The sequence below is a fragment of the Dasypus novemcinctus genome, chromosome 3 (genome assembly GCF_030445035.2).
Source record: "Dasypus novemcinctus isolate mDasNov1 chromosome 3, mDasNov1.1.hap2, whole genome shotgun sequence".
Lineage (NCBI taxonomy): Eukaryota > Metazoa > Chordata > Mammalia > Cingulata > Dasypodidae > Dasypus > Dasypus novemcinctus.
In genome coordinates, this window is record NC_080675.1 from 55257401 (window position 1) to 55271200 (window position 13800).

At 41.6% G+C, this 13800-nt stretch overlaps 1 long non-coding RNA gene across 1 annotated transcript in view; it reads left to right on the plus strand.

Moving 5' to 3' along the window:
• Positions 1-539: 539 nt before the first annotated feature.
• The window catches only part of LOC139438654 (uncharacterized), a 45043-nt gene continuing 31782 nt past the window's right edge, over positions 540-13800 (plus strand). Inside the window, exon 1 of the long non-coding RNA XR_011648336.1 lies at positions 540-700. This is a non-coding gene — a long non-coding RNA (uncharacterized lncRNA). The remainder of the gene's footprint in view (positions 701-13800) is intronic.

Here is a 13800-nt window from a genome sequence, read left to right on the forward strand (position 1 = left end):
ATCCTACTTAGACAAATCCTTCTCCATTCCTGAGATCCCTCCTAGATTGTTCCATGACAGTTTCAGCATTTTTATTTCTGAACTCTGGCATATAAAACATTTTTTACAATAGAAAAGAAACAAGTAACTTCCTATTTGCAGCACCAAAAGAAAAAAAAATTGCTGTTGGGATGAAACCTCACAAACACATTTGGGTGATAGCAGATAAGGCACTCCAGCTCTGGGCTCAAGATAGCAGTTTTCGATCAAAAAATCTATAGACTATGTATGAATAAGCTCCTGAAAGCTCACCCTTCTCTACTGGCTGAGGATTCAAATGGGGAGATGAGTAACACTTGCAGATGCCTCCAGAGAAACAAGGATCCCATCTGCAGATGAGTGAAAAGAATGAGGAAATTTTTCTTGGCTGCTTTGCTTGAGATGTGTTAGAAATAGTCTATCACATCTTTCTAACAACGTAGGCTGGTACTTTCCTGCCAACAATTCAATTGGTTTAAATGTTAAACTGGGAGAATTGCATCATCCATCTCAGAGTTCTGCAGGCTCACTCCTGCCTAAACAATACCAAAATGAAGACAGAAGGGTTCAATGGCATTCTATCAGCAGCTCATTGTATTGGCTTTGTTTTTGTACTCATGTGCAGAAGACAGCAAAAGGTGGTCAGCCGGGCAATGCATTTTCAACCTGTGGTCTCCATCAGGTATGTCCCATTATCCCATCCATATCCACTTTTGAGTCTTTCATCCTGCTTCATGCACTAAGAGACTGGCCAGTACAGCCTGCAGGTCAACGGGAAGCACTGGCCTCAGACTGCAGGATAGGTAGAGAGTGAGGTCTGGGTGCTTATTTACCCAGTTCCCTCCCTGCCAGATTGCAATAGCTCAGCTGCTTCCCTCTGGCAAATACACAGTTCCTGTCAGGTGCCCTCTTCCTACATCTCCTCTTTCTGGATTCTGGCAACTACTTGTCCCTTCTGGCCTAGGAGGGGTGAAGGTTCACAGTTATCCCTTTGCTGAATTTCCCTAAAATTACCAATTAGAGTGTACCATCTGCTACCTGGTGGGCCCCTGAATGAAATGTGGGCCAACTTTGATGAATGACTGGTGGCTGCCACCCATATGTTTTATTGAAGACTTGAAGGTTGGCATACAGGTCCCAATAATGACCTGTGGTTATTCGAGGTTGTTGGCCTTGGGCATGGGAGGAAAGGGAAAACAGTAGGAATCCCATATATTTCTTATTCCTACCATAGACCTTTGTTTTTTTTCCTCTCCCCTTCCCCTCCCCCCACCCCCAGCCCCAGTTGTCTGTTCTCTTTGTCTATTTGCTGCGTGTTCTTTGTCTGCTTCTGTTGTTGTCAGTGGCACGGGAATTTGTGTTTCTTTTTGTTGCATCATCTTGCTGTGTCAGCTTTTCGTGTGTGCGGCACCATTCCTGGGCAGGCTGTACTTTCTTTCGTGCGGGGCGGCTCTCCTTATGGGCTGCACTCCTTGTGCGTGTGGCTCCCCTACGTGGGGACACCACTGCCTGGCATGGCACTCCTTGCACACATCAGCACTGTGCATGGACCAGCTCCACATGGGTCAAGGAGGCCCAGGGTTTGAACCACAGACCTCCCATGTGGTAGACGGACGCCCTAACCACTGGGCCAAGTCTGCTTCCCCCTACCATAGACCTTTTATACTACGGATAAAGACAGGGTCATAAGGACAATCTAGGGTCAAGTCTTTGATCTTGTAATTTGATCCAGGCTTATTGATCATTTTCATTTTCCTGGGGCAGGTACTCAAATGTAACTGCCAATATCAAGAAAGGGAATTGTTTGTCATTAGGATGACACTTTAAACTTTGAAACTATATTGCCTATAGGACTTAGAACTAGCAGATGAGTTTTGATAAACATTGCAGATAGACTTAATTTTCTTTCCACAATCTATCCTTGGTTCTGTGCTTTAGTTTTCCCACTTCAGTCTTACCATTTACATAATAATAAGGTCCTTACTTCCTTAGCAATCAGTTCTATTTCCTTAAATTCCCACTTGAAGTTATTTTAACCCTTCTTAAGGAGGCACATGCGTGCCAGAAACTAGGAGCAAGGAATAGGCGCACACTGAGCAAATTCCTATCCTTTAAGTCACACTTGACTTTTCTTGTGCCTAAATTTGTCTTTTGGCAAGTGAAAGACAATGCGAATTAATGGTCTGCACGCTAATAGACTGAGTCATCCCGAAAGCTGATGGTGCCTCAGGATTCATAGTGACCCCAGCTTTACTACAAAAACGTTCCATTGTTATATCTTGTGGCTCTATGTCTTTTAACTGACAGACACAAGAGAAGATCTAGACCCCAAAGTGACTCTTTAATATTAAAACATATTTGATTATAAATGAAGTAAGAGGAAACGTATTCATGTGGACATGAGATGTAAATACAGACGTTTATTAAAAGAAATGTGTTCCCCTGAAGTGTCGGCACCTTTCAGCCAATTGTTGTTTGATGAGCTTATGGCCCTGTCAAGACTCTGCCTGGATGATTTATTATTATTTTTCAACACTGAAAGAAAACTTTTACTGTTTATGAGAGAACAGGGATTTGGATCACTGAAATAAAGACCAGGACTGCAGAGCTTGGTGATATGTTCCACATGCTTTCCCATTCACAATAGAGCTGAAATTCATTCATTCATTCATTCATTCATTCATTCAAAAAGCATTTATATTAAACAGCTCACTATAATACAATATCAGTATTATTAAGGTTTGGCCCACAAGCTGTTGGATTACAGATTGTGATGCAGTTAATTCAAGAGTTTGGGAGGCACTATGAGAAGGGAGGCTCACATTTATAATGGGCATTGAAAGATGAATAAGACAAGTCAGACAAGTGGATGGGGAGGGAATTCTAGGCAAAAAGAACAGCCCATGTGAAGGCCCAGAAGTGTGGGTATGCCTGGTGTGGTCAGGGGATGGAGATTGAGCACAAGGGTCAAGGATTAAGCATGCTGGGAGCTGGGACTTTATCCATGGGGCAAATGGGGAGCCTTTAAAAGAAAAGGCACAATCACACTTGTATTTTTAAAAGTACAAATGACTTCTGGCTCTATCTGGAGTTAGGTCAGACTCCACAAGATAAAAGAACAGTCCCCACAAGACTGCCCTCACTTCAGACACCAGCCGCAAGTTCATAGTTTCCCAGGCCGTCTGCACTCCTGACCAACTGGAGGTTTCTACAACCCTCTCAGTTTCCAGCATTCATTCCAATGACTCACTTATCACTGAAGCCTTATTATGTGAAAAAGATACAAATCAGAAGGAACCAAAAGAAGATGTGCATAGGGCAAGTTCTGGGAGGATCTCAAACACGAAGTTCCCATGTGGTCTCCCTGTGTGGACACATCACCCTCCAGGCACCCTGATGTGTATTACCAGTCAGGGAAGCCCACCCAAGCTTTTTACTGGGGTTTATTACACAGGCACAATTGGTTGAACCAGTGCCCACCTGGTTAAACTCAATCTCCAACCCCCTTCTCTCCCTGGGGTTCAGGTGATATCACGAAGCTCAAAGCCCCGACCCTCTAATCACATGGTTATTCTTTCTAAGGTGACCAGCCAGGACTCAAGGAGCACAGGTGTGGCAAGCCCCACCCTGAGTCATCTTATTAGCTTGAACGACCAGGTGTGCTATGGGGCCCACCGTAAGTAGCAAAGGCACTCCTATTACTTGGAATTCCAAGGATGTAGAGATTACTCTCCAGGAGTAGGACAAAGGCCAGCCCTCTTTTTGGAAGCCAAATTCCTTACTATACATGAATGTTATGTTGTTTGAAGTTTGGATGGATGAGCAGAGGCTTGGAAACCAAGTAGGGGCCACTGCAAGTGTCAAAGTAGGAGACAGTATATGTTCGAATTAGGACAGTGGCCCTGGAAGGAAAGGAAAGGGGTATATCTGAATGATCTTTTGGAGACACAAATCAATAGGACTTGGACTGGCTGACCAGCTGGGTATGTCAGAGTGGGAGTGAGGGGGAGAAATGAGTCAGAGATGACTTTGAAGTTTCTAGCTAGTAAGCCAAGGGAATATGGTCTGGGGAGGGAGAATGAATTTGGTTAATTACATGCACAGTTTGTGGCTGTTGGGGGGCATCCAGTTGGAGATATCAAATTGACAAGTGAAGTATGAGTCTGGAGCTCAGAAGTCAGGGTCAGTGTTGAAGATATAGAGTTTGGAGATCATTATTTCATGGGCATCAATGCCTTAGGGATGGATGAGATCGTACCAAGGAGATGCACAGAATGAGAAGAGGAAAGGAGAAAAAACAAAACCAAAGTCTAATGGGTACGTGTTGTTTTCAATCATGTAGCATTCCTAATTCCTTCCCTTTTTGCTCATGCTAGCTCTTTATTTATCCCTTGCTCAGCCACCCTTTGCTACTCCAGGCAGTTCTGAGAAAGTGAGTCTTCATGGTGGCACCCCTGCTACAAGCTGGTCAGTGATGTGGCAGTAGTACCAGCTCACAAGGGACATTGCATTGTTAGCCTGGAGTCAGCCATGGTGAGTATATTTACACCATGGAAATTGACAAACACTACAAATCAGGCTTCCTCTCTGATCCTGCAGAGTCCATTTACCAGCACGTCATTGGATGTGGGTCTAATAGCCACATAGAGCCAATGAACATCTTCCCGGAGATCTGATACCTAGATCTCAGAGAAAAGGTGATCTTTCTCATTTTGGGTGGCAAACAGTAAGGTTTGTCCATGGCAAACTTTCCTACGGTGGAGAGAACCTACCTGAGAAGAAAGTCAGTTGACATTGTGAGGGAGGGAGTTGGGATGGAGAAGAGAGAAACTAAAGCAGAGACTTTGCTGTTGTTGTTTTACTTTTTCATGTTTTAAAAACTTAACATTTTAAAATGCAACATAAATATAGAAAAGTCTACATGATGTAGTTCAATATTAAGAAAACAATCACCTAATGGCCACTGCCCAGGCCAAGGCATAGAATATCATCAATTTGCCAGAAGCCTCTGTACATTCTTTCCCTCCTGTCCAGGAAATGTAATATTCATTTCCTGACTTTTAAAAAAAACAGTTTTATAACCTAGATGCATGCATTCTTAAAAACAAAGGTCCCTTCCTTTCTTCCTTCCTTCCTTCTAACCTCTCTTTCCCTCCTTCTTTCTTACTTAAAGGAGAAGACAGTATTTAGGAAAGCATTTTTTCCCCTTGAGATAGGAAAACCTTAAATATGCTTGTAGGAAGATGTGAAAGAGCCAGTGGTAAGAGAAAGATTGGAGACTTAGCTTGGGAGGAGTGGATGGAGAGATGCCGCTTTTGCATACAGGAAGGAGGATTGGCATTCATACATGAATGCCTTTGCCTCTTTAACATATACAAGGTGCACTTGAAACATAGTCACCTCCTTCAACTTTCTCCATCTCGGCCTACACTCTGTGTGTTCTGAGCCTTTCTTAGATAAGGCTCTGCTTCCCTTATGCCTATGGCCTGGCATCTCTGGGCACAGCTCTTTGTGCTTGGCTCTGGTTCCTGCCACTGGGTTCTCCTTCATGTTCTCCCTGGCCCAGGGTTCTGGCAGGGGCTTTGCCCCATGGAGCCTCAGCCTGTGGTCTAGCACGCTGTCTTGCTTCCTTTGTAGTGTCCAATACCCTGGCCCAGTTGGCATTCCTACTCTCTCTTGTCCTAGTTTTGTCTCTAGGGCAACCACCTCCTGAAGTGGGGGGTGGGAGTATAGGGAAAAATGATAGCAGGAAGAGAAAAAGTAGGTAAATGTGAAGGGGGAGCTACAGGAAGTTGAGAGAGTCCACTCTTGTGATCTCCCCTGCTAAACCTGCATCCTTATCTCACAATGCCATGACCAGAGAAGATTCCTGGGTCCTCTGAAGGCTGTTCTCCCAAGAATTCTTGAGATCTCAAATCCATTTTCCAACCTCCTTCCCTGCTTTTGGTAGAAGCCTTGCCCACATAAAAAACAAAGCATTTTTACAAATTAAAAACTTTCTGGATTCTTGCCTTGTCTCTGAGCTTGCTTTTGAAATACTAATTAGCCAGAGAAATAAGTGCTACATGTTTCCAAAAATGGAGAAGGGGAGACCTTGCTAAAGATAGCTCTGGTGGGAGATTTTCTTTTCTTTAAGAAGCTACAACTAAATGTCTATGTATCCCAACAACATTTAGCAAAAGCTGTCTCCTGGCCTTAAAAGTGTGGAAGGCATTGAAGTCTCCTACAGGGCAAGAAACAATGAAAGGCTTTAGTCTTTAGAAACTAGAGACTGGATTATATAAAATATTCCTGTTTCAGAGCAGAAACCTCAGTCCGAGATACTCCTAGCAATGCACTGACTCTGTGCCTCCATTTGAAAGACTGGGCATGGGTATATACTCCATTTTAACTGAACTAACACCAAAGCTTTTCATTCCATCCTAATGGATGGCAAAGGTCATTCTCTCCCTTCATTTGATGAATGACTGTGGCACCACTACATTTGTCTTAGTGCTGGCAGCAATTCTCCAGTTAGTGATAATGAGAGTCTTCCCAAGAAGGAAGCCAAATGCTTTAGTGAGTTAGCTGAAGGCTGCTGTTTCTGCCCACCTACTTCACACACAGTTTATAGCCAGAGAAGAGTCCTGGTGGCCAAAGGGACACAGTAATAGGATGTTAATATAATAGTGTTTACAAAACTAACAATCTCCAAGTAATAACTAACAAACACACATCTTTTTTTCCTTATTAGCCCATTTAATACTATACTGAGAATGAAGCTAAACAAAGCATAAAGGTCAAATTTGCTTCCTTATTTGGAAGAATTCCAGAAAATTAGAGTTCCTGACCTCACACCTATTGCATACCATTTGGGGAGTACCAGTAGCTAATTGCATAGATAGGTTAGTACCGTCTACTGGTTATTTACTAATTAACATTGTGTGTGGAGAATAACAACACATTTTTAAAAAGATTTATTTTATTTATTTCTCCCTGTCCCCACTGCCATTTTTTGTGCTCACTGCCTGTTCTCTGCGTCTATTCATTGTGTGCTCTCTTAATCTGTTCATCTTCATTTTAGGAGGTACCGGGAACCAAACCCGGGACTTCCCATATGGGAGGGAGGTACCTAATCACTTAAGCCACCTCCACTCCCCGCTTGTTGTGTCTCTCATTGTGTTTCCTCATTGTTCATCTGGTAGTGTCATCTTGTTGCATCATCTTTTGCATCAGCTTGCCACTCCAGCCTGTCACATCAGCTTGCTGTCTTGCTTGTCTTCTTTAGGAGACACTGAGAACTGAACCTGGGACCTCCCATGTGGTAGGCAGGCACCTACCTGCTTGAGCCAAATCCACTTCCCTAAGAAGACTTTTTTTTTTAGATTTATTTTATTTATTTATCCCTCCCCCCTACCCCCACCTTGCCGCTTCCTTGCTGTCTGCTCTTTGTGTCCATTCACTGCATGTTCTTCTCTGTCTGCTTGTCTCCCTTTGTTACATCATCTTGCTGCATCAGCTCTGCACAAGCACCGGCTGTCAGCTCTCCATGGGTGTGGGCCAGCTTGCCTTCACAAGGAGGCCCTGGGAAGTGAACCCAGGGCCTCCCATATGGTAGACGGGAGCCCAATTGGTTGAGCCACATCTGCTTCCCCCTAACAAGGCATTTTTAAGAAAGAATATTGGGCAAAGGAAAAGGGACTAAATTTTGAGGGTCACGGGCCAGATCATTAAAGACAGACTGTCAGGCATTTGGTGCCAGATGATGGAAAACACCATCCTCATAAAGTAGAAAGCCAGAATTATTATTTTGTTCTGTTAGCTAAAATGGAACTTTTATTTAATGGCCTCCTTGCCTCTCCAACCCTGGAATTTATTTCAAATAAGAATTGGAGTTCCCACTCCCTGGCATGAAAACAGGAGTTCCTGGAAACAGCAACGCCCACACGTCCCAGCAAGTCGGCAGCCTGACTAAGGACTGAATCCTGGATGGTCTCTACCAAACTGCCTTGAGATACAAAGCATCCCTTGTTCCTCCCTCCCTTAATTCCCTCATCTCTGAGGTGCTTACCAAAGAGAATGGTTAAAGAATAAATGAGATTGCAGAGGTTTTGTGTTTTTACACTCCATGATACTTTTTAATAGTGGTCAGATATCTGCTACAATTGGCACTTTTTTTTAGAGGTGCACTTCTTCCTTCTCATTCGTTCATTCATTTGTTTATCTTTATGAAAGAGAAACCCATACATGTATTAAGTGTATTCTATGTGCCAGGTACCATGCTGGATGCTAGAAAAATGAAAACAAGGACAAAAGCTTGGTACCAGCCCTTGAAGGACTCAGAGTTGGGAAGGGGCAGATAGGGAAATAAATGAGACAAAGGAAATCCTGCCGTTGTTCTTAATGGAAGTATTTACTGTACAAGGAGAAGAAGCCAAGGAGAAAATGGTCAATTAACTCTGTGTGTGTGCAGAGCAGGGCGGGGGAGGGGTTGATGAGGAAAGTTTTCATGGAGGAGGAGGAATTGAGTGGAGTCTTGTAAAATGAGTCAGCAAAGACCAGAAGGCAGGGTGGTGAAGAGCATTTCAGGGAGGGGTTCCTGGAGATGTGACGCATCCTGAAATGTAACCCTTTGCTTAAGGTTGGCGTCTACATGTTGGTAAGGGAATCAAGTGATGGATGAAAAGGTGGCAGGAGCCAGATTGCAGAAGGCCTCCAATGCCACATTAAGAATACTGGATTCTATACTGTAGTCACAGAAGGGTTTTAAGTATTTTAAGATTGTGAACGTATTGTTATTTTGGAACATCCCTCTTTTGTAGTATGGAGGACGGATTGGAGGGGCATGAGGCAAGGCCGGGAAACTGCTAGAAGACTAGTGCAAGGGTCCTTCCAGGTGAGACTGAGCTAAGGGAAGAGTACTGGTGAGGGAGAAGAGAAGACACACAAGGATTGCCAATGAGGAAGTGGCTGTGGGGGTGAAGGAGACTGCAGCCTTGGGTCAAGCCTAGGTCTTGGGCTTGGAGTTAGGGAGTGAAAGAATGAAAGGTGATGAGTTAATTCCACTTTTTGAATTTGAGTTGCTTGTGGAACATTAGGGTGAAAGTCCAGCAGGCAAGAGAATATATGGGTTTATAGCAGGGGTTCTTAGCCTAAAACATTTAGGAGTCTGTAAAGTTGGATAGCAAAAAAAATTCCATCTTAATTTTCACTAGCCTCTAACTAAAATTTTGCATTTCCTTCCTTTATGTGTGCAAGCAACAAACCACCATAACATTAGCAATATCTGTGACTTTGTCAGTAGAAATCACATATATATTCATATCACTTTTTAGTTATGGCAGACATCTTGAAATAATTTTTACATTTGTCACTTCTTCAAAATATGGTAGTTATTAAATGCAATGCTAAATATTGTTACTTAATGTTAATAAAAAAGCATGCTCATTGTTATATAAAATTTCTTTTTAATATTTTAATAACTATTTAAATATGATTTGTTTCATTTGTAACCTCGTGCACTTCAGTTTAAGCACTGAAAAATGTTGTTCTAAGAAGGCATTCAAGGACTTCAGCAGAAAGCCAAACATATCCATGGGCCAAAGAAACATTAAGAACCTCTGGTCCAGAGTTTGAAGTTATCAGGACTGGTCAGTAATTTACAAACTTCTGCTGAGCAATCCAGCTGGACATGACCTATTCCATTACTTCCATAAATAGTTGGGGAACTAAAGGAAATGGTTGACTGCAAAAGAAAATGCAATTCATACTTGTTTGGTTAGGAAGCCTCTGGCTTCCTTCCTGAAATAGTTGGCCTTTATAGATCCAGTCTCCTACTCCAAATGTGCCCTGGGCTGGTTTCATCTCTTGTTCCTGGGAAACTGTGATGAAGAGAACAGTGAACCAACCTAGATGATACAGACTCATTCCAGAGGGAAGCACTTTTAAAATGAGCATCACTCAGCAGAGGGTTTGAATTGTTCATTAAAACATCAGTTGTGTTGAGAGGAATGCAAAGCAAACTGCAGAATTGCAGAATTGTCACTGGGAAGAAAGGCAAAGTTGTTGAATGAGATCTTTTTCTTCCCTGAATCTAGATCCCAGAGTTCAATCAGCCACAAAGAACACTGTGTGAAGTTGGACTGTGAAGACACTTGGTGGTGACCAGCCCAATTGGTCACAAAGCCAGATGCTGACCATAGGCTCTGCCCCTGCACTGGACCCACTGGGTCTACATCAGCTCATAAAGCACCGCCTTTTCAGCCTTCCAAGGCTAAGAGATTGAACTGGACACTTGACCTCAATTCTAACCCTATCTGATCCCTTAGTTCTGCTATCATGGGAGGCAAAACAACCAAACTAGTATGTGACCTTCAATCCTAAATATATATATATGTTTATCATACTCCACTTTAGAAGGTCAAATCCCTGAAATTTCACGTCTAGAAATCTATCCTACCCAAATCTCACTCATGTGTTCAAGGTAGTAGATTGAAGCATTGTTTATGATGTTGAAAACTGGAAATAACCTAAAAGACTATCAAGAGGGCAGTGATTAAATGCATAATCCATACTTACAGGGCACTTCAGAGTGGTTGAAAAAACATACCAATACCAGCATATATTCATGTCACATTGTTAAATAAAAGAAAAAATAATTGCAGAATAATACATATAGTAGGACCACATTTTTTAAAAAGTATGTGGTCTTTGCATATGTTTATAAATGCATGTACAATGACCTAGAAAGATGATCCCCATGGAACAGTGCTTCTTTTTTGGGAAGAGAGTGGAATAGGATGAGTAGGGGTGGAGAAGGATGGGAACTGTAAAGAGAAATTTTCATTCATTACTATAATATCGCCACATTATTGAACAGCACAAAATTACTTTTATTATTTAAAATATAAGTGAAAGAAAGACCACATTAATGCTTATTATATGTAATGGTAAACGGTTGGCAAATTTTAATTTACCAAGAAAACAGTGCTATATCAGAAAACCAAATTTTGTATCAGTTAGGATTAGTTTTGACTGTGAGTAACAGAACCCAAAAATATCAATGTCTTAGATAAGTAATAGCTACATTTCTTTGGTGGTAGACAATTCAGGGCTAATCTGGCAGCTCTGTTTCCCTCCTGGCTCTATCCTGTTCTCTTTCCACCCCTTCAAGTGTGTGTGGCCTCACCCTCATGGTCCTCATGAGATGGTGCCTCAGCTGTAGCAGAGTGGAGATAAGAACCAGGAGGAAAGGAGTCATTTAGGTGTAGACCCAGTGTCTGCCTGACTGTTTTCTAAATCATTGGCCTCAGTGTTCTATGAAAGTGCAATACACAGATGAAACTTGAGGTGTCTCCCTGCTAATGCAGAGCCAGGCAGCAATATCTGCAGCCCTCTTCTCACTTCTTTTCCTTCCTTCACTCCACCTTCCTTCTCCTTTTGCATTTCCTCTCCTCATTCACTCCTGCCAAGATACCACACTTCAGTTAGCCAAGCAGGTGCCACTCAGAGCTTAAGTGTTTGCTGCTTCTTGGGCGAAAGGCTGCTTTGGGGATTGCTAGACCCCCACAATAGGATGACTGGGATCACAAATGAAAGCCTTTTCTTTCTTCCTGAGTAGCATTTGTAGGATTAGCTCACATAACGTGAAATAGAAGACACAAAGGAGAAACGATGCAGCTATAAAGCCAAATATGGGTTCTGCTCCTGGCTGCAGAAACAGCTAATTCTGGTATTTCTGTGTAAGTGTGTGTGTGTTTGTGTGTGTTGTTTATGTGACACTTTAGCTACTTGATCTCTCAACATCTCTCTGTCTCATTCAAACTTCTGAAATGTTTTACTGACACCTCTCTTACGACATTTTACTTTCTCTTTAGCTATAGCTATTTATGCCTCTGTTTTATCTTTTCTACTAGACTGTAAGTCTCTTGAAGGCAGAGACTATGTTTGATGAACCTTTGTATCTTTAACTCTAGAAAAGTGTCTGGCTCAAGACAGGAACTCAGGGTCAATGAAAGAAGAAATGCACTAAACATTATTGAAATGTTAAAGTGGAATATTGTTCACGTCCTCAAAAGGCAGGTTACATCTGCACAAAGATACTGTGAAGCTTTTCTAAAAAGGTGTGAGGGTTTAAATAGGAGGAAAATGTGAAGAAATAAGGTCACATTGGGGCACATACTGCTATCTCACTTCTGGAATCTTCCTTCTTTACTGGATTTATTTATTTTTCTCCCTTCCCCAAGCTCCCATTGACAGCCGTGTACCAGAGTAATGCTACACTACTCTCTGATTATATCAGGTGTAGTCATCTAGACTTCCAACTATATTATTAACTCCCTGAAATCATGGTACTTGCCTTATACTTTTGAATCTCTCTAACATAGTTCTGGGTGCACAGCATATCCTCATAAATATATTTCCCTTTAATTATCTCTAGATATCTTAAATATAAATATGGTTAGAAAAAGAAATGGACACATAAATGAGCAGTCTTTGACGTTAAGTATCCCTATTTTTCTTCTCATTTTATTTTTTCCATACAATTATTACCCTCCAAGATAATTTAGATATATAATTTAACTTATTTATTTTATTATAGCCTGTCCTTCTTTTCTCCAGCAACTGGAATCTCATATATTGTGGATTGGTGTGTTGATTGATACAAACATTTTGGAAAACAGGAAATGTCCACCAACATTACTAAAGCTTACAGATTACTAACAATTCTTTTCCCAAATATATACACAAGAGAAATGAGTGCATAAGTCTATCAAAAGACAGGTATAAGAATGCCCATATCAGCTTTATTTATAAGCCTAAAATTATAACAACACAGATATCTATCAACAGGAGAATGGATAACTAGATATTGGTATATTCACTCAATCTGATGTGTTGAATTGAAAGAACAAGCTAATGATATGCGCAACAACATGGATAAGTCTCACAGTTTTCCTGAGTAAAAGAAGCCAAAAACAAAGGAGCAACTCAAAAGAGTACAAACTGTATGATTTAATCTCTATTAATTTAAGATTCTATGATAATTGAAGTCAGACTAGTGGTTACTTCTGAGTTGGGGTGGGGTGGTATTGCCTGGGAAGAAGCCTGAAAATCTTCCTGGGATTCTGGAAATGTTCTGTTTTTTATCTGGTTGCACACATGAAAAAACTCATCAAGCTTTAGACTTAGTATTTGTGCACTTTTCTGTACATATGCTGAACCACATTTTAAGATAATGTTAGGGGGAAAAAGAACATAAGCTTTATAGGGCAGGGTTCCGTCTGTTTTTTTCATCACAGTATCCTTTTCATCTAGGTGCACAGGTTCTAGATATTTATTGAATTAATGAAGACACCAAGTCTGGGTTTGCATCCTATTTTCTCTGTATTTATTTCTACCCACACTAAAGATTATAAGAGTATGTGAAAACTGAAGCTCAGAGAAGTTGAATAAGTTTCCCAAGATAGCCCAGCTCATTAGGAGAGGAAGCAGGATATGATCTGCTTCCACAGTCTGTATTCTTAAACCCCTGTTTTAATGCTCTATACTCTGCTTCATTAAGGAACAGGTGGGAAATGTGGGAATGGTGTTGTGAACAGGAAATAGAAAAAACATATTTCTGGCCAAGAAGCCATAAAGATAATGGGGGAGGCAACCAGAGAAAGTCAAATTCTTGACTCAGAGGAGCTACTGTCGGACTCAGGCCATCTTGGGAGAATTCTCTGATTCTGGGGTCAGTGACAGTGTCCATTATCATTGAACATGTGCAGTAATAAGCTTAGTGGCTCAGTATTTCTTGGA